The sequence below is a fragment of the Chrysemys picta genome, chromosome 2 (genome assembly GCF_011386835.1).
Source record: "Chrysemys picta bellii isolate R12L10 chromosome 2, ASM1138683v2, whole genome shotgun sequence".
NCBI classification, from domain to species: domain Eukaryota; kingdom Metazoa; phylum Chordata; order Testudines; family Emydidae; genus Chrysemys; species Chrysemys picta.
The window spans coordinates 276438309-276465211 of record NC_088792.1 but is presented as its reverse complement, the minus strand read 5'-3'; positions in this window follow the sequence as shown (position 1 = coordinate 276465211).

Sequence of the window (26903 nt, the reverse complement as noted above, 5' to 3'; positions counted from 1 at the left end):
TGATTTACGGCCTGTTGTGTTAGGCACTGTACAAACACATGGTTAGAGACAGTCCTTGTCCTGAAGAGCTTGCAATGTAAATATGCAAGACATAAGGAAACTGAGGCAAGGTGACTTGCTGAAAGTTACACGATAGATCAGTTGTAGAGTTGTATGCAGTGTTGGTCACAGAATATTAGCAAGACAAGGTGGGTGAGGTAATATCTTTGATTGGACCAGCTTCTGTTGGTGAAAAAGACAAACTTTTGAGCTTACACAGAGCTCTTCTTCAGATCAGAGTTAAGAACAGAATCAGCCTTCCTTATCCCTAGTTCAGTGCCCTATCCATTAGGCCACATAGCCTGTAGTGGTATGTAAGGGTACATCTTCTGCTGGTGGCTGGGCTTTTAGAAACCATGAAGTACCAAATTGTAAAAGTGTAGTATGTATATTTACACTTTCCCCCTTGGCCTTTTGATAACTTAGTGTCACTTATCAGGCTTCAGTAATGCAAGATTTCATCTTTTCTTGGTATTTGAGTTCCTAGATGGTGGAAATAATGTACTACAAGAAGATCAGATCTGATGGTGTTTTGATCCAAAAATTGGGTATATGAGATTTAAAAAGTGCTAATGGAAAAACAAACACTAACACGGATGTATTTGGCTTTTCTCAGGTTCATGTGAAACATGAATGTTCAGCCAAATTAAACACTACATGGCAGTCTACCCCATGAACTTTCACAATCAAAGTGAATTAGTCAAAGAACTGGTTCTCTCATCCCTATGTGAGTCCACTTCTGAGGCAGGTTAGGAAAGATACTTTTCTCTGCTTTCTGTGCTTCATAAGTAGCTTTCACTTTTTTTTTTCTTTTTTGCCAAATCCATAATGAGCTCTGAGCTATTATGAACTTCAGAAATCTCTTCTAATGTAGGCCCAAGAAGTATAAATTAACCCCATGGAACATCGTTGTATCAATTCCTGCAGCAATTGTACAGTTATCAAGAGATATTTTCCCTCCACATTTCACTGTGTATCTAGGGTATTGTTCTACTTTCTCAGTCACCGATGACTAATTTAAATTGTCCCAATTTTTAACTCCTCCTTTCTTCCTCTCTCCCCTACCAATCCCCCAGTGGAATTGCCTGAGACCCTGTCTCTCTGTGTACTGAACAACTTGGGTAATTCATCATTTCAACAGCATGAAAATAATGATGAAGAAAAATCACGGCCTATCATGAAAAATATATGAATGACTCTGGGAAAATAGTGTGTTTCTTTTTTAATCTCCAACCTGCTGAACACCACCCTAAATAGCTTTAATTAAAATTCTGTTTGCATGAATGAAGGTTATATAAAAAGGATTTAATATACATATATACAAAATTTATAATGGGCTCAGCTTGTCTGGTGAATTTTTGGTAGCTGTAAATCCAGACTTGCCTACCCATGCCGTCTGTACCCAGTGCTCATAGTTGAAGCCGTCTGGAGTATTTTCTAGACCTAAAATGTAATGCCACATGTACTTAGCAGAGCTATTCATTTCAGTGGGAAGATACATGAGAGAAACTAAGTCCATGTGTATTTTTCCATAGGAATTTATACTATGTGTGTTGTACATGCATTTTGTGAGACTAAAGCCAAGTTTGAAGCCATATAGTCACACAAAAAGGGTTTGAAGCTAAAACTTTAGAAAGACACACTGGGTATGTCTACACTGCAGTGAAAGACCCACGGCATGGCAGCAGCTGGCCCAGGTCAGCTGACTCGGGCTGGGGTTGTGAGGGCTAAAAATTGCAGTGTAGATGTTTGGGCTCGGGCTGGAGGCCAGGCTCTGAGACCCTCCCCTTTTGCTGGGTTTCAGAGCTTGGGCTCCAACCCAAGCCCAGATGTCCACATTACAATTTTTAGCCCTACAGCCCAAGCCCCCCAAGCCTGAGTCAATCGACCTGGGCTGTGAGGGTATGGCTACATGGGGATAAAAACCCAGTGGCTAGCCAGGCTAGGCCTGGGTCCACTGACACAGGCTTGCAGGATTTGAGCTCTGGGGCAGAAAAATTGCTGGGGAGATGTTCGTGCTTGGCCTGGAGCCTGAACTGTGGGACCCTCTGAGGGGGAGGGTCCAAGAGCTCGGGCTCCAGCTTGAGCCCAAACGTCTACACAGCGATTTTTAGCCCCTTAGCCAGGCGACCCAGGCCAGCTGTGGCCGTGAAGCAGGGCTTTTATCTCTGTGTAAAACGATGTACTCTCAGATACTCAATGCCGTGGGTGTTTTATTATTGTGTAGACATACCCATAGCCTCCTCCATCATTGTGTCAATGGCACCATACGTAGGACTGAGACGCAGTAGTCATTAGACTACTCAGAAGCTGATCCAATTCTTTTCTACACTCAGACTCTGGGCTTGCGAGTGGGGAAGTATTGCCTCTCAGAGGCGCCCAGGGATGGTGTGTAATTGTCCCAGGTTACTGGGTGGGAGCTAGAGCCCGTTCTGTGTTGTATTGTTGAAAAGGAACCCCTAGATATTGAATCTGGCCCTTGTTGCTGCCGAATCCAACTGGTAGAAGGCTTACAGGGGCATCCGTTAGCACATGGAAAGCAAGTGGCCTCATAGATTCTCCACTTCCGCCAACCTCTCCAGTTCATGTGAGGGCAGGCAATGTCTTTCCCCTCTGACACGGGACTGGAAAGGGAGAAAACTCTTCCACCAATGCCCTAACCTAACCCCATCTCTGACAGCAGGACCAGCTGGGGACAGCCTCTTCCCTCTTAAATCCATAGTAGCTTAAGAACCAGCCTTGTTCTCTCATATAGCATCATCTGTCTGAGGACCCAAATCACTTCTCAAACATTCATTAAGCCTCACAGCACCTTGCACTTTGGGGATGTTTTATTATCTGTATTTTACAGATGGGAAGACTGAGGTAATGGAGAGGTTAAATAACTTTCCAAGTTCAGATGGAACAGCTGGTACCCCTAGTTTCTGGCTTCAGTGCCCTGCTAACCACTATGTGACATTTGCTCCTTTCAGTCCTGTGGCACCTTTAAGACTAACAGATGTATTGGAGCATAAGCTTTCGTGGGTGAATGCCCACTTCGTCGGATGCATGTAATGGAAATTTCCAGGGGCAGGTATAAATATGCTGGCAAGAATCAGTCTGGAGATAACAAGGTTAGTTCAATCACGGAGGATGAGGTCCTCTGCTAGCAGTTGAGATGTGAACACCAAGGGAGGAGAAACTGCTTCTGTAGTTGGCTAGCCATTCACAGTCTTTGTTTAATCCTGATCTGATGGTGTCAAATTTGCAAATGAACTGAAGCTCAGCAGTTTCTCTTTGGAGTCTGGTCCTGAAGTTTTTTTGCTGTAAGATGGCTACCTTTACATCTGCTATTGTGTGGCCAGGGAGGTTGAAGTGTTCTCCTACAGGTTTTTGTATATTGCCATTCCTGATACCTGACTTGTGTCAGATAAATGGACACAATGCACTCTGTTACATATCATAAAGGGTACCAGCACAATTGGAACATTTGTCTATTAGTCATAGTCCTTCATTCATAATGTCCATTTTATAAATAACTACAATATATGGTCTATAGTTTTATGGAAGGCAGAAGTTCTGTTACAGGAAGGATTCTGAGATTTCAAAATTTGTTTTCATTCCAAATCAGAACAAAAACTGAAAAATTCAAAATTCTCTATGAAGGAAAACTCAGGAAAAGTGAAATTCCAGCAAATCGACCAGATTTCAAGAAGTATTGCTATTTCAATGGAACCACGTGTTGTTCCATCAAAATTCCCCCAGCCAGCTCTAGTCAACTATAAAAGTTTGCACTGTAGCCTGTTTTAAAAAGAAACTCTATAGGGTTTTGTTATAACATCTTCGTGGATTATTTATTTCATGTCAGAACTAGACAAGTATGATCGTCCATTCGTAACACCCTAGCTCTCTATTGTACTTTTGAATAGTGCAAGTGTATAGGGGTTACGTTAGCTGCCCACTCAGAAACACTGTAAAATCAAACTTTGCCTGAAGTAAAAACTCTTTATTCATGTGAAAGGTTAGAACTTTAATATCACATACCGAGCTCTGGCCACATAACTGTCACTGACTCTAACAGGTGCTTTTGTGAATCACCAAAGCCTCATACAGTGAGCTGAGATCATAGTCCCCCAAGCTGCCTCTTTGAAGTATTGCTTGAGTACAGCAGTCACAGGCCATGAGTGAGTTGACATTTTGTGCAATGCCTTTTTTGCGTGTGTGCTCAAAATAACAGCAAAGAAAGACTTTTGGCCCTCTGTGACATTGGATGTAAATAGATATTTTCTAAAACTACCAAGATTTTACTTGCAGACTTTGGCAGTAGGAAAGGAAAGCCAGAAACATTTAATTAAGAAAAGCATAAGTAAGAGTATTTGGTTAGCATATTGTTTGCCATCTGAAATATATTATGAGACATCAGTGCCTAGTGGGTTGAGAGTTCTATTCCTGGCTCTACGTATTATGATGAGTACTTGCAATATGTTGTTTAGTCCCTAGATGTCTTTGTGTACCATACAGAGTTCCAGACAGGATATAGTCCCTGGTAAACATGAAAGACAAAGCTAGAATTCAAGCTGAGTGAAAGCCTGTTCGTATGTCTGCAGTGGTTAGCTGCTTTCAATAAGTGCCTCTTATTTAAGAGGGCCTGGGACTCCATATATAATGACACTGCAACTGGTTTGCTATGTGATTTTGGCTAAGTTGCATAGGCCACATTTTTCACAACTGGGTGCTTAAAATCAAGCACCTAAATGAAGAGGCCAGCAGATGCTCAACAACTGTGAAAATCTGATCATTTATTTAGGTACTCAACTTTAGGCACCTGAATTTGAAAATTTTGACCATAGTAACTTTTGTGTAGGATGATGCAAATAAGATGGTCATACATCACAGAGCTCTGAGGATTAATTAGTTAATTTTTATAAGTTGATTTGAAATTATAAAGGCTTATGTAAGTGCTAAACATTATTACACTTGAGAATCCTAAAAAGGTCCATAGCACCAGTTAGAGTTACTCTATTAAACTTTTCACAGTGGGGAAGAGGGGATGTCAATCTTGCTTTGCAATGCTTGAATGGATACATCCCTCTATAGGCTAACTTCACTCCCACATCGGTTTGGCATGTCCTTGAACTCAGCCTACATATACTCTGTTGACAGATGCAGCATTTGTATTTTGACACAGTACTTTTTACATATACGTTCTGTGAGGGAGGAGTGGAGAAACATATGTAACCAGCCTATAGCACATAGGACTAATGAACTGAACCCTTTGTGATCAACCGCTATTTGCCATTAGGTCTGGAGCTGTATGAAATGAGTCTCATCAAAGCTCTCAACCTTGTTTTGGACAAGGCTTGGAGGAAGTGCTAGGCCTGGTCTACACTCTAAACTTACTTTGGTATAACTACGTCACTCAGTGGTTTGAAAAATCCACATCCCTGAGCACTGCAAATATACCAACCTAAGCCCTGGTGTAGACAGTGCTATGTCGACAGAAAGGTTTCTCCTGTCAACATTGCTATCACCTCTGGCAGAGATGGATTAAATATGCCAACTGGAGAAGCTGTCCCACTGGTGTAGTAGTGTCTTCACTAAAGCGCTACAGCAGTGCAACTGCAGCTTTTTAAGTGTAGACCTGGTCCAATCCTTATTGCACCTTTGGGCACCACTGCAGTTTAAATAAACCACTAATGTTTCATAGGATTATTCATATGATTTGTCCATATGGCGGCAGAGAGGGATGAGTGAAACCTCAAAAGGTTCAGGAAACCTATTAGGCTTATCCAAGCTGAACCTCTTCAGGGTTGCCCATAATTGTTATCCCCAATGTCAAGCAATGGTACTAGTAGCTCACGGACTGGCATGTCATAAGCAATCCATTGGCTTTTGTCTCTGTCACTGTATTTCCCCAGGTGCCTGATAGCAGGCTCTGTCTATTCCACAGAGGATGTATTCACAGCCTACCCTGCTACATTTAGTATAAACAAAAGCCAAAGAATGTTAAACTTTCAAACAGAATGCTACTCTAGCTATTCAGATTAAACAGGGTTGGGTTTTTTTAGACACAGAGCTGCTTTTGTGTAGGAAATCTCATGTATTAGGGAAAGATCAATACCACAGCTAATGGCCTAAGGTATCAAAAAACCTCACTGGAGGAAATGAGAATGTTGTCTGGAAACCAGATGATGATAATCCTCAGGATAAATGGATTTAGAGATTTCCAAAGCCGTTTTAGTAAACAGGGGGCAGACTTAGGCAGTTATTTCAACAAGTTCCTTTACAAAAGGGAAAGAGATTGCCATTTTCCTGTTTGGTTTTAGTCCCTGACATTGATGGCTCTTGGTGAATATTTATTAACTGTTTAGATGTAGACTGACAACAGCCATTCAGGCTTTCTCTTCTCCCGAAGAGAGCTGTCATGGGGCTGCCCCACTTTGAAGAATTAAAGGAGGGTAGTTTAATTAATGCCAATCAACATGGGTTTATGGAAAATAGATTGGGTCAGACTAACTTGATATGTTTTTTTAAATGAGATCACAAGCTTGGTTGATAAAAGTAACAGTGTTGACGTAATATACTTAGAATTGACTTAGTACTGCACAACATTTTGATTAAAAAACTAGAACGATATAAAATTAACATGGCACACATTAAATGGATTAAAAGCTGGCTAACTAATAGATCTCCAAATGTAATTGTAAATGGGGAATCATCATCAAATGGATCTGGATCATCAAATGCAGACCGTAGGGATTGGTTCTCGGCACTATGTTATTTAACATTTTTATCGATGACCTTGAAGAAAACATAAAAACATCACTGATATAGTTTGCAGATGACACAAAAATTGGGAGAGTGGCAAATAATGAAGAGGACAGATCACTGATAAAGAGCGATCTGGATCACTTGGTAAGCAGGGCACAAGCATGTAACTGTATAAGTCTAGGAACAAAGAATGAAGGCCATACTTACACGGTGGGGTCTCTGTCCTGGGAAGCAGTGACTCTGAAAAAGATTTGGAGGTTGTGATGGATAAGCAGCTGAACATGAGCTCCTATTATGACACTGCGGCCAAAAGAGCTAATCCGGTCCTTGGATGCATAAACAGGGGAAACTTGAGTAGGAGTAGAGAGGTTATTTTACCTCTGTATTTGGCTTTGGTGCAACTGCCGCTGGAATACTGTGTCCAGTTCTGGTGGGGTGTTGATAGAAGAAGGAGAAGGTTCAGAGAGGAGCCACAAGAATGATTAAAGAATTAGAAAACATGCCGTATAATGACTCAAGGAGCTCAACTTGTTAAGCTTAGCAGAGAGAAGGTTAAGGGGTGACTTGATTACAGTCTATACCTACCTATATGGGGAGCAAGTATTTGATAATGGGCTCTTAATCTAGCAGAGAAAGGTAGAACACGATGGCTGGAAGTTAAAGCTAAAGAAATTCAGGTTGAATTTTTAACAGTGAGGGTAATTAACCATTGGAACAGTTTATCAAGGGTCATGATAGATTCTCCATGACTGGCAATTTTTAAATCACGATTGGATGTTTTTCTAAAAGATCTGCTTTAGGAATTTTTTCAGGGAAGTTCTACGGCCTGTGTTATATTGAAGGTCAGACTAGATTATTACAATGGTCCCTTCTGGCCTTGGAATCTATGAATCCGAGTATCCTCCTGCGGTAGGCCGCAGCATGACAGGTGTGCTTGCCTCAGTTTCCCTTTTCAGATAAGCCAAGAATTTCACTTCAGGCTCTCCTGACACAATAATACCCTCCTTCGGGCTTGTTTATTATAAAAACCTCATGCAAAATAGTCCATAACAGAAGTCCCAAACATATAGTCCATGTCTCACCCCAGTGCATAAAAACTCAAGACAACTTGTGCCTCATTGCCCCACATCCCACACCCCAGCATCTTTGACCATGCCTGGGCTCCATCAGTCCCCTTCTGTCCTTCTGCTATCCACTCTCTTAATTGGAGCAAGCTGATTAGGCAGAGCTGCACTGTCTCTGCTCACTCCTAAAGGACCAGTGTCACCGTTTGCGGAGAAATCTTCCTCTCCGTGCTCTGTCTTGCAAACATTTCTCTTTGCGTTTGCTGTGGATGACAGTTGGCAGGAAGCTATGGGTTTCCCCACAGGTTGGATGTAGCGGCAGGTGGACTTCAAACGATTTCAAGGTACAGTTCAGATAAGTGCTCTCAAGGTGAGGGCACTTGATTCTACTATAAATCAGATGCGGCCATGGAGTGTGGAGACGTTTCCATTACTCCAGATGGTCAGTCTGGCACCAGCATTACATGCACTGGAATTTCCTTTCTCAAGGTTTAAAGGGTTGAGGGTTTGTGAAGGGTGGGGGCTGGCTTTTGTCAGGGTTCCCTCCCCATTCTGAACTCTAGGGTACAGATGTGGGGACCCGCATGAAAGACCCCCTAAGCTTATCTCTACCAGCTTAGGTTAAAAACTCCCCCAAGGCACAAATTCTTCCTTGTCCTTGGAACGGTATCGCTGCCACCACCAAGTGAGTTAAACAAAGATTCAAGGAAAAGATCCACTTGGAGCTCCTGTTCCCCCCAACCCTCCTCCCCCAGTCCCTTCACCCCCTTTCCTGGGGAGGCTTGAGAATAATATACCAACCTAATAGGTTAATGAAGTGGGCACAGACTAGCCCTTGGGTTTTTAGGACACTAAAAACCAATCAGGTTCTTAAAAGCAGAACTTTATTATAAAGAAAAAGTAAAAGAAGCACCTCTGTAAAATCAGGATGGAAGGTAATTTTACAGAGTAATCAGATTCAAAACACAGAGGATTCCCCTCTAGGCAAAACTTTAAAGTTACAAAAAAAACCCAGGAATACCTCCCTCTTAATCTAGGGAAAATTCACAAGCTAAAACAAAAGATAATCTAACACATTTCCTTCCTATTACTTACAATTTGTAATCTTAGATGCTTAATTCACATATGGCTTTGGGAGATGTATTTTTCCTTCCCTGGTTCCTTGCTGACCCAGAGAGAACACAAAGGAATACAAAAACAAAAACCTTCCCCCACAGATTTGAATGTATCTTCTCTCCTTATTGGTCCTTTTGGTCAGGTGCCAACCAGGTTATTTGAGCTTCTTAACCCTTTACAGATAAAGGAGGGATTTTATGCTACCCTTAGCTGTATGTTTATGACAGCTTTATTATTATTTTATTTGTCCTACCATAGCACCCAGGAGACCCAGTCATGGCCCAGGACCCCATTGTGCTAGGCACTATACAAACACAGAACAAAGGCAACCTAAAGAGCTCACAGTGGGTTTAACCCCATATGGCCAGATTCTGACTCACTCTACTCACCTCAGTGAGAACATACACAAGTAATTCCATCGGCGTCGCAATCTCTCTCAGTGTTCACAGAAAACCCCTAACTTTCATTTTGGCACACTTTTTAAGCCAGTAAATACCAAATTGAAAATCATGTGTGGCCATTAATGGCCCACATCTGTCACCTGTGGTGTGGTATCTTACCTTGCAAGTTGTCCCACTGAAATAAATGGGACTATTTGTGGAGTAAGGCACTATTCCATGAGAATAAGAGTTGCATAATTGGTTCCTCCAACACCAATCCTGCAGAGACGTCATAAATGTTAAGGCCAGAAGCGTCCACTGTGATCAGAGCTGGGAGGGAAACAGGTTTCTGATCCCACCACAATTTTCAAGATTTTGAAAATTGCTCCCATTCTTCATCAGGACAAAAGTGGGATCTTTCAAAGCTTTTTGCAAAAAGAGAAAGAAACTCCATCCCAGAGTAGCCAATAGCTCAGATGTTAGGGCACTCACTCACCTAGGATGTGGGAAACGCAGGTTCAAGTCTCTGCTCTGAATGAGGCAGAGAGGGGATTCAAGCCAACTCTAACTATGAGCATCTAGTCTGACCTTCTGCGTAGCACAGACTTTGGAATTGCACCCCATGAATCCTGCATCGAGCCCAGTAACTTGAGGTTGAGCTAGACCATCTCTCATAGAAAGACACCCAGTCTTGATTTAATGACTCCAAGTGATCAAGAAGCTACCATTTCATAGAAGTCAATGTGACTGCTCACACTGAACAAAGTTTAGCATGTAGTTCTTTTTAGGATTAGGCCCTAAAATTTCATCAGTCTTTTTACTAATAATGTTGTAGGGGAAAATATCTATATTTACAAGTAAATAGAGGCATAAGGACAACTTTCTACTTCCCATATCTCTAAGAAATCTCCCATACATGTACGTTGAGTATAGTGTTAAGAAGGTTGGTTTCTTGAAATATTATAAAATTCCACTAGGAATTTGTCATCATAGCCAAATGCCTTTCCATTTTGTTAAATCTTTCACAGCCCTTGCCACCTTTTCCTAATGCAATTTCCTTTTCCAGCATAGCAGACTCCTGGAGCTTTGTATCCCCTTCTAAATATTTGTTGCTCAAAACATATGTAATTTTTAAAGGAATGTTCACCAATATTTATTAAATGGTAACTTTAAGGGTGTATATTCTTGAAATTCCCTTCCCTAGTTTATCCTAGCAGGTGTTACCCAGGGTTTTCAGAACCCAAAGCAGCGGTAACTTAATTGTTTCACTCCAAACAGTGTCAGAAATAAATCAATGCAGACACAGCTCCTCCATCTGATAAATTATTGGTACAAACAAGAGTGCTTTTACCTAACGCTACTCATTTATTACGTCTCAAGCACACACACACACACATATATGCTGTTGCAGTAGGTTCAGAGCATCCCAAATATTTATATTCACCCAAAATCTGAGATGATTACAAGGAATCAGCAACCAGCCTTCCGGTGGCCCTCCTGTCCGACTGCTGGGAATTTAGGTGCCACCTCCTTGCCCAAAGAAAAGCTTCCTCGGACTGCTGTATCCTTTTGCCAGGGGTGAAAGTAACTTAAAGGACTTACCGGTACGCCGAAGTCCTGAGCTGGGGGCGGGGCCTTAATTGGAAGGGGCGTGGCCTCAACCAGAAGAGGCCAGGCCTTTAAATCCCCAGGCCCTTTAAATCAAGATTTAAAGGGTCTGGGGCTCGGGCTGTGGTAGCAGCAGATCCCCAGTCCCTTTAAATCGCCGCCCATGCCCCCGGGGCTCCCGGCTGCCTCCGCTACCCAGGGGCTCCGGTAGCAGGGCTCTGGTGGCAATTTAAAGGGCCTGGGGCTCCAGATGCTTCCGGAAGCCCCAGGCCCTTTAAATTGCCAGCCTGGGAGAGCTGGTCCAGTCCAGCGCACTGGTTCTTGCCAGTGAGCCATAACGGGCCGGCTTACTTTCACCTCTGCCTTTTGCCTAATCTTCTATAGCTAACTGAAACGAAGTACATAACTCATAGTGATGCCTAATGGGTCACCATAGTAACCCCAGTGGGTCATCAATTCTCCTAATTTCAGCAAACTGCTGATTATTTCTTATCATCAAAACATTTCTAGTACTTCTAGTCATAACAACAATAAAACTTGTACGTCGGGGGCACTAAGCCAAGGTCGACTGTCCAAACATTCCTTCCATTTCCATGATACATTAACTCTCTGTCCCATCGTCCCATTCTGATGAGCAGATCTGCAAACAAGAAGCTGTTTGCCTTGCCTCTCAGAGCGTAAGATTATTTCTAGCTATTTGGGATTTGGTTTTCAGCAAGCAGTAGCTAAAGACACAAAATGGCTCACTGCAGTAATATCAAATTCTAGGGTTACACAGCAACAGAGGGTCCTGTGGCCAGGGCCGGCTCCAGGGTTTTGGCTGCCCGAAGCAGCCAAACAAAAACAAAAAAAAAGCCGCGATCGCGATCTGCGGCGGCAATTCGGTGGGAGGTCCTTGGCTCCGAGCAGGAGTGAGGGACCGTCCACCGAATTGCCACCGAACAGCTGGACGTGCCGCCCGTCTCCGAAGTGGCCGCCCCAAGCACCTGCTTGGTAAGCTGGTGCCTGGAGCCTGCCCTGCCTGTGGCACCTTTAAGACTAACAGAAGTATTGGGAGCATAAGCTTTCGTGGGTAAGAATCTCACTTCTTCAGATGCAGTCTTGCCCACGAAAGCTTATGCTCCCAATACTTCTGTTAGTCTTAAAGGTGCCACAGGATCCTCTGTTGCTTTTTACAGATTCAGACTAACACGGCCACCCCTCTAATACTAGGGTTACACAGTCTGCTTTTTTCCTTATTGGAGTCAGTCACAGTTTTCATGACAGCTAGCTACCAAGTGTCCTAAGGAGTATTCAAATATCTCAAACACTACAACAACCGTATAATTCTTTGATTGCACCCATACACACACTACATATATCCCTACCCCCATCCAGAAATCTCATCAGATCCTACAACCTAAGCAGAGCTAGCACTGGCTGATATCCTCAAAGGAAAATCTGGGTTACTGAATAAAGTGGTGTTGGTGACTCGGTATGCATCACTCCTGAACCACCTCAGTGTCATGGTGAAGTGACACCATGCTAGTGCAGCTGCTAGTTTTTGAACGAGCTGTAAAATTGGGGTCCTGACTACATGTGGTTATTAAAAATCCTTGTAAGATTATGAATGTTAGCCCTTGTGATGTCCTGTCCCTCTAAATGGTTTAACTCCCCAGTAGGATTGCCAGCATTGTATGTCAAAAATATGAGACTGTTTTCTTAACACCCTGAGGGAGGAGTTTGTACCCACAGGGGCTGGGGTGGGGTACCCAGTATCACAAAGGGTGAGGCGTACTAACCATGTGGCAATTGAGGAAACCTTCTCCCTGCAGCAGGCAGGCACTCTTGGCGGCTGGGACCCAGCTCTGGAAGTGAACAGGGCAGCACTGAAGGGACAGGGTTGGGAGGGGAGTGGAAAGATGCACCAGTGATTACTGGCCCCCGATGGACTGGGACCCCTGCTGACTCCAGCCCATGTGCTTTCCCTGCACAAGCTCTGTCTGGCAGGGCAAGTGGATGGGGCTGTGTGCCCTGAAGCTGCCCTGAAGGGCCAGGGTCAGGAAGGGGCTCTATCTGGCAGGGGGTCAGTACTCCCAGGATGTTGCCTTCTGTTTCCCACTTGCAGAGTCTCAGCCAATGTCCCCAGCAGAGGGGCATAACTGCTGGTCAGTGGCTGCTGCAGCTTCAGCAGTGGGGGAGTGAGGCGGGCAGGGAGCCTGGTCCTGGCACCTGAGACCATCTACACAGAGCCCGATCTGCTTCCCCTGCTGGATAAAGCCCACTCCAGCCTGTCAGCATGGCTTCATCAGGTCTTCATGTCCCCCGATAACCTTATCGTGCTCCCCCAGGAAACTGCGCCCCATACTTTGGGAACCGCTGCGCTATACGTACATTGGTTCAGTAAATCCTGGGACCGATTCTGCATTACTACATTGTCAAATTTTACAAACTTTATCTCATGGGAAGGTAAGGTAGTAATAAAACTGGCTTTGCATAATGATAATATTTTAATATGTTAAAATATAGGATAAAAGGCATCCCACACCGATTTAGTAGGGGACAGGCAATTTTCTATTTAAATAAGAAATAGAAGGACTGCTGGTAACTGTACGCTCCAGTGCAAAGCCTCACTTTCCTGGGATGTTTTTTTCAATTTTGCTGCCTGAACAATAAAGCAAGCACAGCAAACAGCTGCGTTTCTATCAGTTCCCTCCGTATCTGCGTCTATCTCCTTCTCTGCTGGGTCCCAATATAACAGCCCCCATTTCCTGGGCCAGTTCTTACTTGCATAATTCTGCCTACTGTTTCCATAGAATACAATATTTTTCTTTTTTCCTGTTTTAAATTTGTTACTGTGTGCTGGTAAACAGTGCCAGAGGTGGCTGGAAATCAGTAGTGGATGTGATGCAAGGTGTGGCACGCACAGGTATGCTGGTGAAACATTTGCAGGCAACAGCGTCTGAAATGAGTCAGAATTACACAGGCTAAAGACCTACTGACCCATATCTACTAACTCGGGTGGCTGCTGGTATAGCAGGCAAACTGATTCCAGTATATTTATTGTTATGAAGGTACTTTAGAACCTTTGGCTTCTGATAAAATATCATCAGACTTGTTGGATTAAATGTCATCAAAACATCAGCATTATGCAAAGAAATTTTAATGTGTTCATCTTTTATCTATGTGTGTTCAGTACAGGTTTGCATCAGATGTGTGTGTGCACAGAGTACCTCCTCTGCACAGAGCGAGTGCAAGTATAAACTTTCTGCAGAATGAATGTGACTATATTAGACTAGCAGAAAATGTTGTGCTGGGGAAGGTGATGAGTAATCCCTGAACTAGAGCCTGATTAAACCACATGCGGGATTGAGTTGTTCCTGTGTTAGGCTGGTCTGGTGACTCTCAGAGCAGGTATATGAGGCCTTGTCACCACTACCAAGTTTTGTCAACAAAAGTCAGGTTTTGTCAACAAAATAGTGGAGGTGCACACACAACAATGCTCCTCCTGCTGATTTAACTCCTTTGCTACATTGACATAATAAAACCACCTTGACGGGCGGCAGAAAGCTTTTTGTGAAGAAGTTAGAGTGATGAGCTGACCATGCTGGCTTTCTGCAGCAAGCATGCTCCTACCTGAGGTGGAAAGAGTCCAGAAGGGCTGGCTGTATTTTAAAGAAGCCTATTGAGGGAGCAGGAACAAACCATCCCAATGTGCGGAAAGAATAGCAAACATGGCAGGCGATCAGCTTGGCTTAACTGTGAAATCTTTGGTGAGTTTAAACACAAAAAGGAAGCTTAGAAGAAGTGGAAACTTGGACAGATGACTAGGGAGGAGTATAAAAATATTGCTCAAACATGCCGGGTGTAATGAGGAAGGCCAAAGCACAATTGGAGTTGCAGCTAGCAAGAGATGTGAAGGGTAACAAGAAGGGTTTCTACAGGTATTTTAGCAACAAGAAGGTGGTCAGGGAAAGTGTGGGACCCTTACTGAATGGGGGAGGCAACCTAGTGACAAATGATGTGGAAAAAGCAGAAGTACTCAATGCTTTTTTTGCCTCGGTCTTCACAAACAAGTTCAGCTCCCAGACTGCTGCACTGGGTAGCACAGTATGGGGAGGAGGTGAGCAGCCCCCAGTGGTGAAAGAACAAGTTAAGGACTATTTAGAAAAGCTGGCCATGCACAAGTCCATGGGGCCAGATCTAATCCATCCAAGGGTGCTGAGGGAGTTGGCTGATGTGATTGCAGAGCCATTGGCCATTATCTTTGAAAACTTGTGGCAATCGGGGGAGATCCTGGACAATTGGGAAAAGGCAAATATAGTGCCCATCTTTTTAAAAGGGAAGAAGGAGAATCCGGGGAACTACAGACCAGTCAGCCTCACCGCACTCCCCGGAAAAATCATGGAGCAGGTCCTCAAGGAATCCATTTTGAAGCACTTGGAGGAGAGGAAGGTGATCAGGAACAGTCAATATGGATTCACCAAGGGCAAGTCATGCCTGACAAACTTGATTGCCTTCTATGATGAGAGAACTGGCTCTGTGGATATGGGGAAAGCAGTGGACATGATATACCTTGACTTTAGCAAAGCTTTTGATAAGGTCTCCCACAGTATTCTTGCGAGCAAGTTAAAGATGTATGGATTGGATGAATGGACTATATGGTTGGAAAAAAACTGGCTAGATCTCCAGGCTAAATGGGTAGTGATCAATGGCTCCATGTCTAGTTAGCAACCGGTATCAAGCAGAGTGCCCAAGGGGTTGGTCCTGGGGCCGTTTTTGTTCAAAATCTTCATTAATGATCTGGATGATGGGATGGATGGCACACTCAGCAAGTTTGTGGATGACACTAAACTGGGGAGAGAGGCAGATATGCTGGAGGGTAGGGATAGGGTCCAGAGTGACCTAGACAAATTGGAGGATTGGGCCAAAAGAAGTCTGATGAGGTTCAACAAGGACAAGTGCGGAACGGAAGAATCCCATGCATTGCTACAGACTGGGGACCGACCGGCTAAGCGGCAGTTCTGCAGAAAAGGACCCGGGGATTACAGTGGACAAGAAGCTGAATATGAGTCAACAGTGTGCCCTTGTTGCCAAGAAGGCTAACGGCATATTGGGCTGCATTAGTAGGAGCATTGCCAGCAGATCGAGGGAAGTGATTATTCCCCTCTATTCGGCAATGGTGAGGCCACATCAGGAGTATTACATCCAGTTTTGGGTCCCCCACTACAGAAAAGATGTGGAAAAATTGGAAAGAGTCCAGCGGAGGGCAACAAAAATGATTAAGGGGCTGGGGCACATGACTTATGAGGAGAGGCTGAGGGAACTGGGCTTATTTAGTCTGCAGAAGAGAAGAGTGAGGGGGGATTTGATAGCAGCATTCAACTACCTGAAGGGGGGTTCCAAAGAGGATGGAGCTCAGCTGTTCTCAGTGGTAGCAGATGACAGAACAAGGAGCAATAGTCTCAAGTTGCAGTGGGGGAGGTCTAGGTTGGATATTAGGAAAAACTATTTCACTAGGAGGGTGGTGAAGCACTGGAATGGGTTACCCAGGGAGGTGGCGGAATCTCCATTCTTAGAGTTTTTAAGGCCCGTATTGACAAAGCCTTGGCTGGGATGATTTAGTTGGGGATGTTTCTGCTTTGAGCAGGGGATTGGACTAGAACCACCTGAGGTCTCTTCTAACCCTAATCTTCTATGATTCTTCTATGAGTACACTGGAGTTGCTGGATCCATTTGGGTCTGTGGAGATAGGAGGCTGTGCAGTCGTAGCTCTGATCCAGCTGTAGGAACTTTGACATCCATTGCTCATGGCATGGATGAGAAGGGGCATGAATGGGACATGCAGCAGTGTTATGCTAAGATCAAGTGGCAGGTGTACCAGAATGCAAGGGATGCCAACCATTGCTCTGGTGAAGTGTCAAAAACATTCCGCTTCTACAAGGAGCTACACATCATCCTCGGCAGTGACTCAACCTCCACCGTGAAAAGCCCCGTGGATACTTTGTGGGGGACTGGAAGCAGCGGCCAGCGGAGTCAACCCTGGGGAATAAGTAGTGGACAAGGAAGTCGAGTTGGAGGAGGACGTAGGACAGGCGACAGGCTCGTCCAGTGGCATGGCTAGCCAGGACCTCTTTTTAACTCCAGAGCGTTCTAGCCAGTCCCAGCAGTCCAGCTCTGGTGCACCTGAAGCAGGAGAGGGGAGCTCCAGAAAGTTTACATTTTGCTTTGATATTGCATGGTTACATGAGGTAGGGGTGTCCTTTATTTTGTTACACAGTGTATGTGGGAGAAGGGATAGAAATTAACAACACCGTTTGCATGTGCGTCTCATTCCCCTGTGCAGCTATGCAGTGGGGGCCCTGAGGAAAAGTTTTTTAATGCACACTGAGATCTCCTGAGAATCCTCCATAGAGATCTCTAAGAAACTTTCCTGAAGGTACTCTGTAATCCTCTGCTTAAAGTTCCTTGGCAGAGCTGCTTTGTTTCTTCCCCCATTGTAGGAAACTTTGCCGTGCCAATCAGCAATTACTTCTGCAGGAACCAAAGCGGCACACAGGCGAGCAGCATACAGACCAGGTCTGAAGTTGTACGCATGCAGGAGATGCACCCTTGCATCTTCCATTACCCCCAGTTGTGTGATTTCAGCTCTGATCACCCTCGCCTGTGGAAAATGGTGCCAGTACTCAGAATAGTGTCCCTAGGCGCTTGTACTGATCCCCTTCTGAAACCACCCAGACCCTTTGTTCCATCGTGCTCCTTCCCCCGCTCAGTTGAACTCACCATGTTTAGTGCTCTCCCCGAGCTGCGTGCTCGCCAAGAGAAAGTGAGAAAGAGATGTGTGTAACTTTTATGATTCAAGACTGTGAGTGCATTCACAATACTGACTCCGTGCATTGTTTCTTTTGCTTCTGCAGATCTGCCCTAGCAGGCCAGCTCCTGCATACCGGCAGAGCAGCTCCGTCAGATAAGGAGGCAAACAAGAAGGAGTAAGGACATGTTTCCAGAAGTGCTGCAATCATCTGATCATACTGATAGTGAGCACAGAGCATGGAGGGAGACAATAAATGAAAAACTAAAAATGGATAGCCAGGAGAGGAGACAGGGGCTGGAGTGGATAATAGAGGGGCACGAGCAGATGATAAAGCTCATGGAGGACCAAACAGAGAGGCTCAGGACCGTGGCGGCAGACGAGCATCCGCCAAAATACCGCCGACAAGCAGCATCATCCAGAGACGGCGACGCCGAAATGATGCCGAAATTTGGCGGCATTTCAGCAGATGCTCATCCGCTGGCCAGTACGCAGCCGCACTTAGACGCCCCAGCCGCCATGGCGCCTGCAGGCACCGCATTGGGAACCCCTGCCCTAGTTCTACTCCAGCCCTGCTCTGGCTCCAGCCTAGTTCCCAGCCCTACTCTTGTCTGATTCAGCACTGCCCTGACTTCTGATTCCGGTGCTGACGCCTGGCTCCAACCACTAGGCCTGACTGCCACTGTCCCACTAGATCTGATTATCTTCATCTCAATTTCTGACAAACTGGAGGAAAGTGCAGTGAGGCTGTCCTTGTCCTCTCAGCATCACACTTAAGAGTAGATGCCTCCAAAAGAAGAAAAAGGAGGTGGACAATTAGGACTGGAATTTGGACTTCTTCCAGAAGGCTTGATTGACTTTGTCAGTCATGTCCTTTTTTGACCTTTTCGTTTTTCGATGGTAATTAAACACACTGATGTCTGCTTGGATCTTCCATCTGACTAGCTATCCACCTTTATTGACAAGTTAAAATCTATGCAGAAGTGATCCAAACTGGTTGTCCATGTTGACTTTATTTTATGAGAACTTCATGACACCAAGTAATTAGCAATAGAAATACTGTGTGAGAACAGTGTATGACATTAGGGTTGGAGTAATTTGGTTTCTAACTGAATGATCTGACAGCTACTGCAAGATTCATTAAGTGAATGAAATCTGAATAGATTGTTATAATTATTTTATATAGCACATTTCTGCCCAAATTACTTTCTTTGACATTCTCTTTTTGGAGTTATTGACAAGGGACTGCATGACTTGGGGAATTGGTAACAGGATATGGAATCTCAGGTTGCCACTTCAGATCAAGCCCAAGTCAATAATGACAGAGTGTTTCCAACTGATGCTTGCTGAATGACAATTGTGAGATGAATTGGTGATTTCAGTCCAGTGTCCAATACGCAATTACCCGCATCATAAAAAAAAATGCGCTTATACTATGTTTGCTTTCTTGTTGGCAGTTTCAGCGCTGAGGCCAAGGGATAAATGACTCTCCTTCCACCTCCAGTAGTTGTCTCTTCAGATCAGGATTAAGGCACATTTCTGAGAAAGTTTACACCAGTATTGCCCTGGCTGTATCCAGCCTCTGACTGCCAAATGCTGGGACTGGAGGACAGGAGATCACTTGATGATTGCCCTGTTCTGTTCATTCCCGTTGAAACATCTGACATTGGCCTGAAGACAGGATGCTGGGCTAAATGGACCATTGGTCTGAACCAATGTGACCATTCTTATATTCTTATTATAAACAGAAGGCTTGATTTTCTAGGACTAACAATCTGGCATTTTTTCATAATTACTGATATTCACACCTTCATATTTCCTGGTAAGTCACTGCTATATAAGGTGAGCAAAGACATAGAACTGATATTTGCAGTACTTCTTCATCCCACTCCATTCTAGATTGTTCTTGCTCATGCAAGTACCCTTCATCTCTCAAAGCCAGCTCCTTGCCCATTCTTACACAGCAGTGAGTGACAGGATATGAGGGAAAACTTCCTAATTAGACAGTAAATCATAGTCTGCCAGGGGAAATGTTGGAAGACCCATCAAATGAAACTTAAAATTAGGGGGGATAAAGCACCAGGGCGTGGGGAGAATATATTGTGAGGACAATCCTGCAGTGACAGAGGAATAGAGTGGTTAACTTAAAATATCTTTTCCATCTCTAACTTATAAGGTTCTGTGACAGCTCGTAAATGTGATTGTGTGTCACCACTACCCATAGCTCTCTCACCTTTTTGTCATACTCACTGACCTAGCTGAATAAGGGTTTTGTGCATTACTGTATCGAGTGCTTCCCTAAAAACAAGGTAAACACAGCGGTATCTTTATCTTTTAAGAAAAATAATAAACACCACTTCTCTGTTGGCTCAGTTGATCCCAAAGTCTCCAAGTCTTAATTATTATTTCTTGCAACTCTGTCCTAGTCAAATCCTAACTTGCCACGTGTTCTCCTATTGTGTCCTTCAACTCTACTATCTGCCACGTGCCTGGATTACCATTTGTTCCGAAGAATTCATCCCAACATGACAAGTTAAGCCTGATCAGTCAGCGTTTGTTCTCTCAGAGACCTCCGGCTGTTTTTAAGTAACATCCCTTGTCACATTCTAGAAAGTCCAACAGACTGAATGAAACAAAACTAACTTTTATCACTACAAAGCTAAGTAAAACCTGGTCTAATGCTACTCTAATTGACTTCTGAGACTAACCACAAACTTTGGACTGACCTCTTGTTGGGCAAATACAACAGCAGTGACCATTAGGCTACCTGGCTGAAACCTTTAAATCCACCCTGCTTTCCAACCGCAGATTAAATAACCCTGAGCCTTTTTAAACTTTGGAAGTTACAACTTTCAATCACCCGCTGCCCCTCATCATTTTACAGCACCGGAGATTGTCAGCATTGGGCTCACTGTCGTCCTGCCTATAAACTTGGACAGGTGGAAGGCATGTCCTTTTCTATCCAGGCCCTGTGCCTTTGGCATGCTCTCTCCCTGGATTACTTGCATTAGTGCTGGGCAGCTCTGGCATCATTTGCTGGTGCCTACAGTCTTTTATTTTGCTCCCACATTATTTTTTCTCAGTAGCTTTGTTTGCCATTTTAACGTTTCCACTCGGGATTTCTTGGTTAGGTATTTGGGAACACAACCAGCTGTTGATTTTGTGGTTTACATTATTAAAATGGCTACGAGTTGCTGGGCAGTATGGGGCCCCAGGAAATGTAAAATTCATGTTATTTCAGTGAAGACAGAATTGATAATAGCGGACTCATATGCTGCAGTAACAGGTACAACAAGGTATTAATCCTCATGCACACACCTTTGGAGAAGATTTGGGAAATAGAATGGAGTCAAATACTGTAACAATGGGCACATCTAGATGTTAAACCCCATTTGGTATAATTTGAGAATCAAATGTGTTGTTAGCTAACCCCTTACAGGTCCTAGAGAAAAACAAACCTGGGGGGACTTGTAGGGCAGAGCTATATGTATGCAATAGGTTCTACTATGTATAATATAGCTGTTTGCTTTTATTGTAGCGTAGAAAGAGGCTTTTGAGCTCTCAACACTGTATTGTCTTCTGTATCTGAGCCCTCTAGATCAGGTTGCTCTAGTATGAAAAATCCTCTTAACAGGAGGTTTATTAGTGGAATGGTTTCTCTGGTCTGCTAAGGCCACTTTGCAATGCTCGTGCAATGCAGTGTGGCTTTAAACCAGATGTAGATTCCCAGGTGAGAATTACTTCTCTGTAGGGGAAGTCTCTGCTGATGTACCTTGCCAGCAGCAACTCCCACAGCTGGCATTAAGGGAGAGGGGGTACACGTTGGGGAGGGGTGAGGGAGGCGCGTTAGAGCTGAACTTTGCTATGTACAATGCTCTGCTGGTACAAGGGGCCCGGTGCCAGCAGCAATTGAGGTCCTTCTCTAGCGTGCACTAGGGCTGATTGGGAGCTGCAATCGGCTCCCTCTGGCCACGGCTCAGCGCGGACTAGATATAGCAAAGAATTGGGGCCAGTAAATTCTCTGTTGCAGAGAATCTACTGCTACTTTATAAAATAAAAATATATTTTATAAATTCCTCTCTTGCTGAAGCAGAAAATGTATCGGAAGGAAAATTCCCTTGAATTGTCTCTCAGATGCAATGGTGAAGCATTGCTTGGAGTGTGAATAAAGAGGAAATGCTTAATAAGGAGGATATGCAGCAAGCATGGTAAACAAAACCTATCCTATCCTGCCTAACCAGCTCATTCCCCTTTGTTTAATATACTCCTTCTTTGCTCCTTATGCCAGACCTTGCTGAATGTCCCTTTCTCTCCTGTTTGTAATGCATCCTATTTATGTTGCATCCTTTTGAATTCTTGGGATAAACTGAGTGAGCAAGTCACCCAGATGCTACAGAGTCGGAGTAGGGCAGTAGGCAGACATCCATTGACTTCAGTGAGCTTTAGATTGGCCCAGATCCTGGAGTGGATCTAAACACTGCACATGCCCAGACTCTATGGGAACATTCTGATAAGGACTTTGTCTCTATTGACCCCTTGCCAACGGCCTTTTGAGGAACTGCAGAGAAAAGGTCCCCTCAGAAAAAGAGTTCCTTGGGAAGGCCACACTTTAGCGAGCCATTTAGTGACATCTTGCCTCCGTGCAGGAACCCAGAGGGTTTGTGTTGAACAGCCAGCCTGTGTGAGCCAAGGCACAATGACAACCTTGAATTTGGGAGTTTAATATTCCATTAATTGCTGCAATAAAAAAAAAGCAAACTTGGCAACACCAGTTTCACTCAAATGCCTCCTCACGAAATAAACGGTGTGTCAGTTCCACCTACGGTATTACCAAGAGACTATTACTATCATCGTTACAATGTCTCTTATACAGGCACCTCCCACATTGCCATCCATCTAAACAGAGCTAGAGTCTCTAAGAAGAAATGTTCTTGAATCAGGTCTTTAAACTGAAACATTAGCTACAAGCCCCAGAGGACATTGTTGGACTGCTTTGGGCTGCAAGTTAACCTCCTTCTGTTTGGGAAAGCATAAAAATTAAGTATCACAGATAAGCATTTAATTTAGGTTTAATGGAGGCAGGCATCACAGGCTGATGCATTTGCCTATGAAAGAGAAACTTATTGAGATTTGAAATGGGATCACTTCTGCTGTCATATAGTTAACAAAAGTGAATAATTAGACATTTATAAATTAAACATGTAAGACACGGGTAGGCATTTTTGAATTGGCACTTAACAAGCAAACCTGAGGAAAAGTGATTAGATATTTATTGTTTCAAAGATTTATTGGCACGTGACATTAATAAATATTCTAACTGATATCTACCTGATTTGCTGTGGCTATCTAGGTATATGGAAATGCAAAGCCTTGCTCATTTTATATAGGTAATGAAAATGCAAATTTAAGAGTAAATTCTGAACTCAGCATCCCACAATTTTTTGCAAAAAGCACCTTCATCTCCATTGACTTGGCAGTTGACAACATTCAGTGTCTCTTAGGGTGAGCCCCTTTGCTTGGTTTTACACAGTGATGGCAGTTAGAAATATTTCTTCCATTTTTGAAAGACTCTACTAGCTTGAGAAAGATTTTCTATATTTCAGTGGGTTATGCCAGCAAAGCTGACATTATCTCTCCATCCAGTAGAAACTTCAAATGCACCCACTGCAGTAAGAAAATAATTCCCGTAACTAGTCATGCTTATCAAATCTAATCATGGCACAACATGAGTAATATCTTGCACAGGGCTCCTCTAATGCTCCTTTAACAATCAAATGGTGTTTGCTTTATTTTAATATTAAATAAGTGGTTGCTTCCATCTGCTCTTTCGTGACACAAATGAGAGATTTATTTGAGGCATGTCTAGCTAGGGTTTGTTTGTGTTTCTTACCAGTGGAGACTGTTCAGTAAGTCTGTGCAATCAAGCTGACCATCTTTCAGTCCACAGTTTATTTTATTGTGCGTTTTGCTTTTGCAAAAGTTTTGTTCAGAGTTTGACAAAAATGGCATCCTCTAAAACATTTTGGCCATATTTTCAGAAGTGTTCCCAAAGTATGGGTGTGTCAAGTTGTGGGTACCCCCCACTATTAGAGATGTAGGGTCTGATTCCTACAGGTGTCTTTCTGTGATTAGTCCTTATTGTCCTTGCCTCATGTTACCATAAGGTGGAATTCACCAACTCTGCCCACTAGCATGAGGAACAGGGCTGGCTCCAAGTTTTTTGCCACCACAAGCAAAAAAAATGTCCTGCGCCCCCCTGGCCCCGCCCCATTCCAACCCCTTCCCCAAATCCCCAGCCCCACCTCCTCCCCCGGGCGTGCCGCATTTCCCCTCCTACTTCTCCCTCCCAGGCTTGCCTGGTGGGAGGGAGGGGGGAGAAGCGGAGCTGCGGCGTGCTCGGGAGAGGAGGCGGAGGTGAGCTGGGGGGGCGGTTCCTCTGCCCTCCCCCCCAGGTTACTTCCTGCGGCCCTCCCTGCGCCCCCACTGCCACAGCTCACCTCCGCTCCACCTGCTCCCCTGAGCACGCTGCCGCTGTTCCGCTTCTCCCTCCTCCCTCCCAGGCTTGCCGCAAAACAGCTGATTCGCGCAGCAAGCCTGGGAGGGAGGGGGGAGAAGTGGAGCAGCATGCTTAGGGGAGCAGGCGGAGCGGAGATGAGCTGTGGTGGTGGGGGTCGGTTCCTCTGCCCACCCCCCCAGTTACTTCCTACAGGGCCCCCCACCGCCGCAGCTCACCTCCGCTCAGGGCCGGCTCCCCAGCTTTTTGCGCCCCAAGCAAAAAAAAAAAAGTGCTGCTCCTTGGAAAGTGCCGCCCCAAGGATATGCTTGGAGCACTGGTGCCTAGAGCCAGCCCTGATGAGGAAGCCTTTTCTGTGCCTGACAGGGGTCAGCTCCCCAACTCTACTGGCCACAGGGTACACAAGTTCTCTGCTTTCAGACTATGCAGGCTCTGCTTCCCCTTTTCAGATTAGTGATAGGCACATTCCAAACCCCGAATCCTCCAAGCATCTCCCTGGAATACCTAGCCATTATATACTCCCAGAATTCACAGATTTGCTGTTCTCGAAGGAACAGTACACACCAGCTTACCAGTTACACCTCAGATCACTGCTGCACTTACCACACAGCACTTAGATATGTTTATAGTGAAAACAAGTAAAAGTTTATTTAGCAAAGTATAGAGATTCTAGAAGTAGCAAATGAAAGTACTGGAAACAAATGGCGACAGGTAAAATAAAATCATCCCATGCCTTCTAAAGTCTAGACTTAATTAACAAGTTACTGTCTCATCTAATAAAGTTTAGCTCACCCGAAGTCTTTGCAGCATTGTCCAGCCAGGTAGGCTGTGACCCTCCTTTCATAAGACAGGACGTGCTGATGGTTTGTCTCCTTGGTGAAGGATCCCGGCTGTACCTCAGTACCCCCAGTTATACCTCAGAACTACATTCTCTTTACTTGTAAACAAGATGCTCCCCCTGCTGGTTTTGTTTTTTTCCTACAGATCTTCTCTTATTGAATTCACAATCTCTTAATTAGCATCAGGCTCAGTAATACAAATAGACGTGCATTGCAAGCCACACAATGACCAGCCAGAGAGGTAAGTGTCTACTGCCCCCTGCCTGAACAGAACATATTTATCACCTCCTGGTGACTTGCCTTAACTCATATACTTTAAGAACATATGTATCTATACCGAAAACCAACTCCTTAAATATACTCAGCACATACATCTTGCAATGATTAGGATGACCAATGCATTACTGGCTATTGGTAGAGACCTCATATGCCACCCTTTGGTGCACTAATATGTAGACATCAGACCCAAGGGATCCCTGCAAACCCCTATGCAGCCTTTTCCAATTGGCACCATGGGGTCCCTGGTCATAACATCCCTTATTTCCAACTAAGGCCTCACACCACCAGCCTACGAGGCTACAATTATCATTCTCCCATTTTACAAATAAGGTAAAAGATTGTACAAAATCATTCCTAGCAGAGCAGAGGAAAAAAATTAGGTCTCTGTTATGACCACCTACGTCTGCCTTTCAGAATAATTGTGCTAAATCTGTGGGATTGGCATTGCGGTCTGTAACTACTGTTCTGATCACTTGATCACATTCTGCTGCCAGCACCAGGAGCAGAATGTAGGATACCCAGAATTCAACAGATCTCTCACAAACAACTGTGCAAGCCACTGGCAAAATCTTTCATGTCATCATCCCCTAGGAACTGGACCTCATAGAGAGAATAACTACTTCTACCAGTGACTACATTACTTCAGGTCTGTACTGTGCTCAAGGCCTAAGATTAAGCCATGCTGAGGTCTTGTGTGTGTGAGTGTGTACCGCATGTGATCATGTAACTAAAGAGTATGTATCATAATGCATAGACACATCGGGGCCAAATTAAAGTCACCCAGATACCTTAATTCTGACATTTCCTAACGTTTAAGTACTTGATTGTATACTGTTAATTTTCTTTAATGCAGTGTTTCTGTGTTTCAGATAGCTAGTATGCCTCTTACATTAGCTCTTATTGTGGGGCTGTTCAGGGCACTGTTAATAGGAAAAGGCTCTGATGCACTATAGGTCACCAGTTTGAATCCAACCCAACTCAGGAGAAATTAAAAGTTGTTTCCCTCTAATGAATGTCTAGTGGTCCCTAGATGAGAAATTAGGAGGGTCTCCCCTTCCAGCTCCCACATCGCAAACTAAGCAGCAAAATCAGGAGGAAGACCAAAAACTGCATGTGCCACAAAGAACAAACTTCTCCTATAACTCCTGGAGAAAATCCACTCCACGTTCTCCAAATCAGGGGCAAGGCATTCTGGGAGAGCAGTGGGTGTGATGAAGCTTACTGTGCTGCTGCCCTGACGCTCAACAAAGGAATTCGTTCACCAGGGCTGTCATGCGGAGGCCTTTCACCAGCTCTAAATTGCCCCAGTTTTATAAAGTTATAGGCAAATATGCAAATTAGCTTATTTTACATACATGTCATGCATAGAACTGGGCAAAACCTGGCAGCTATGAGTCACCGGGTGCAGAAGACCAACACAAAGGGCCTGTGCGACTTTATAGGCCTTGTCCTGATCCTCCACACAGAGTGCTAATCAATGTGAGTCAGGGTGGCAGAGTCCAGCCCTAAGTGATGAATGGCTTT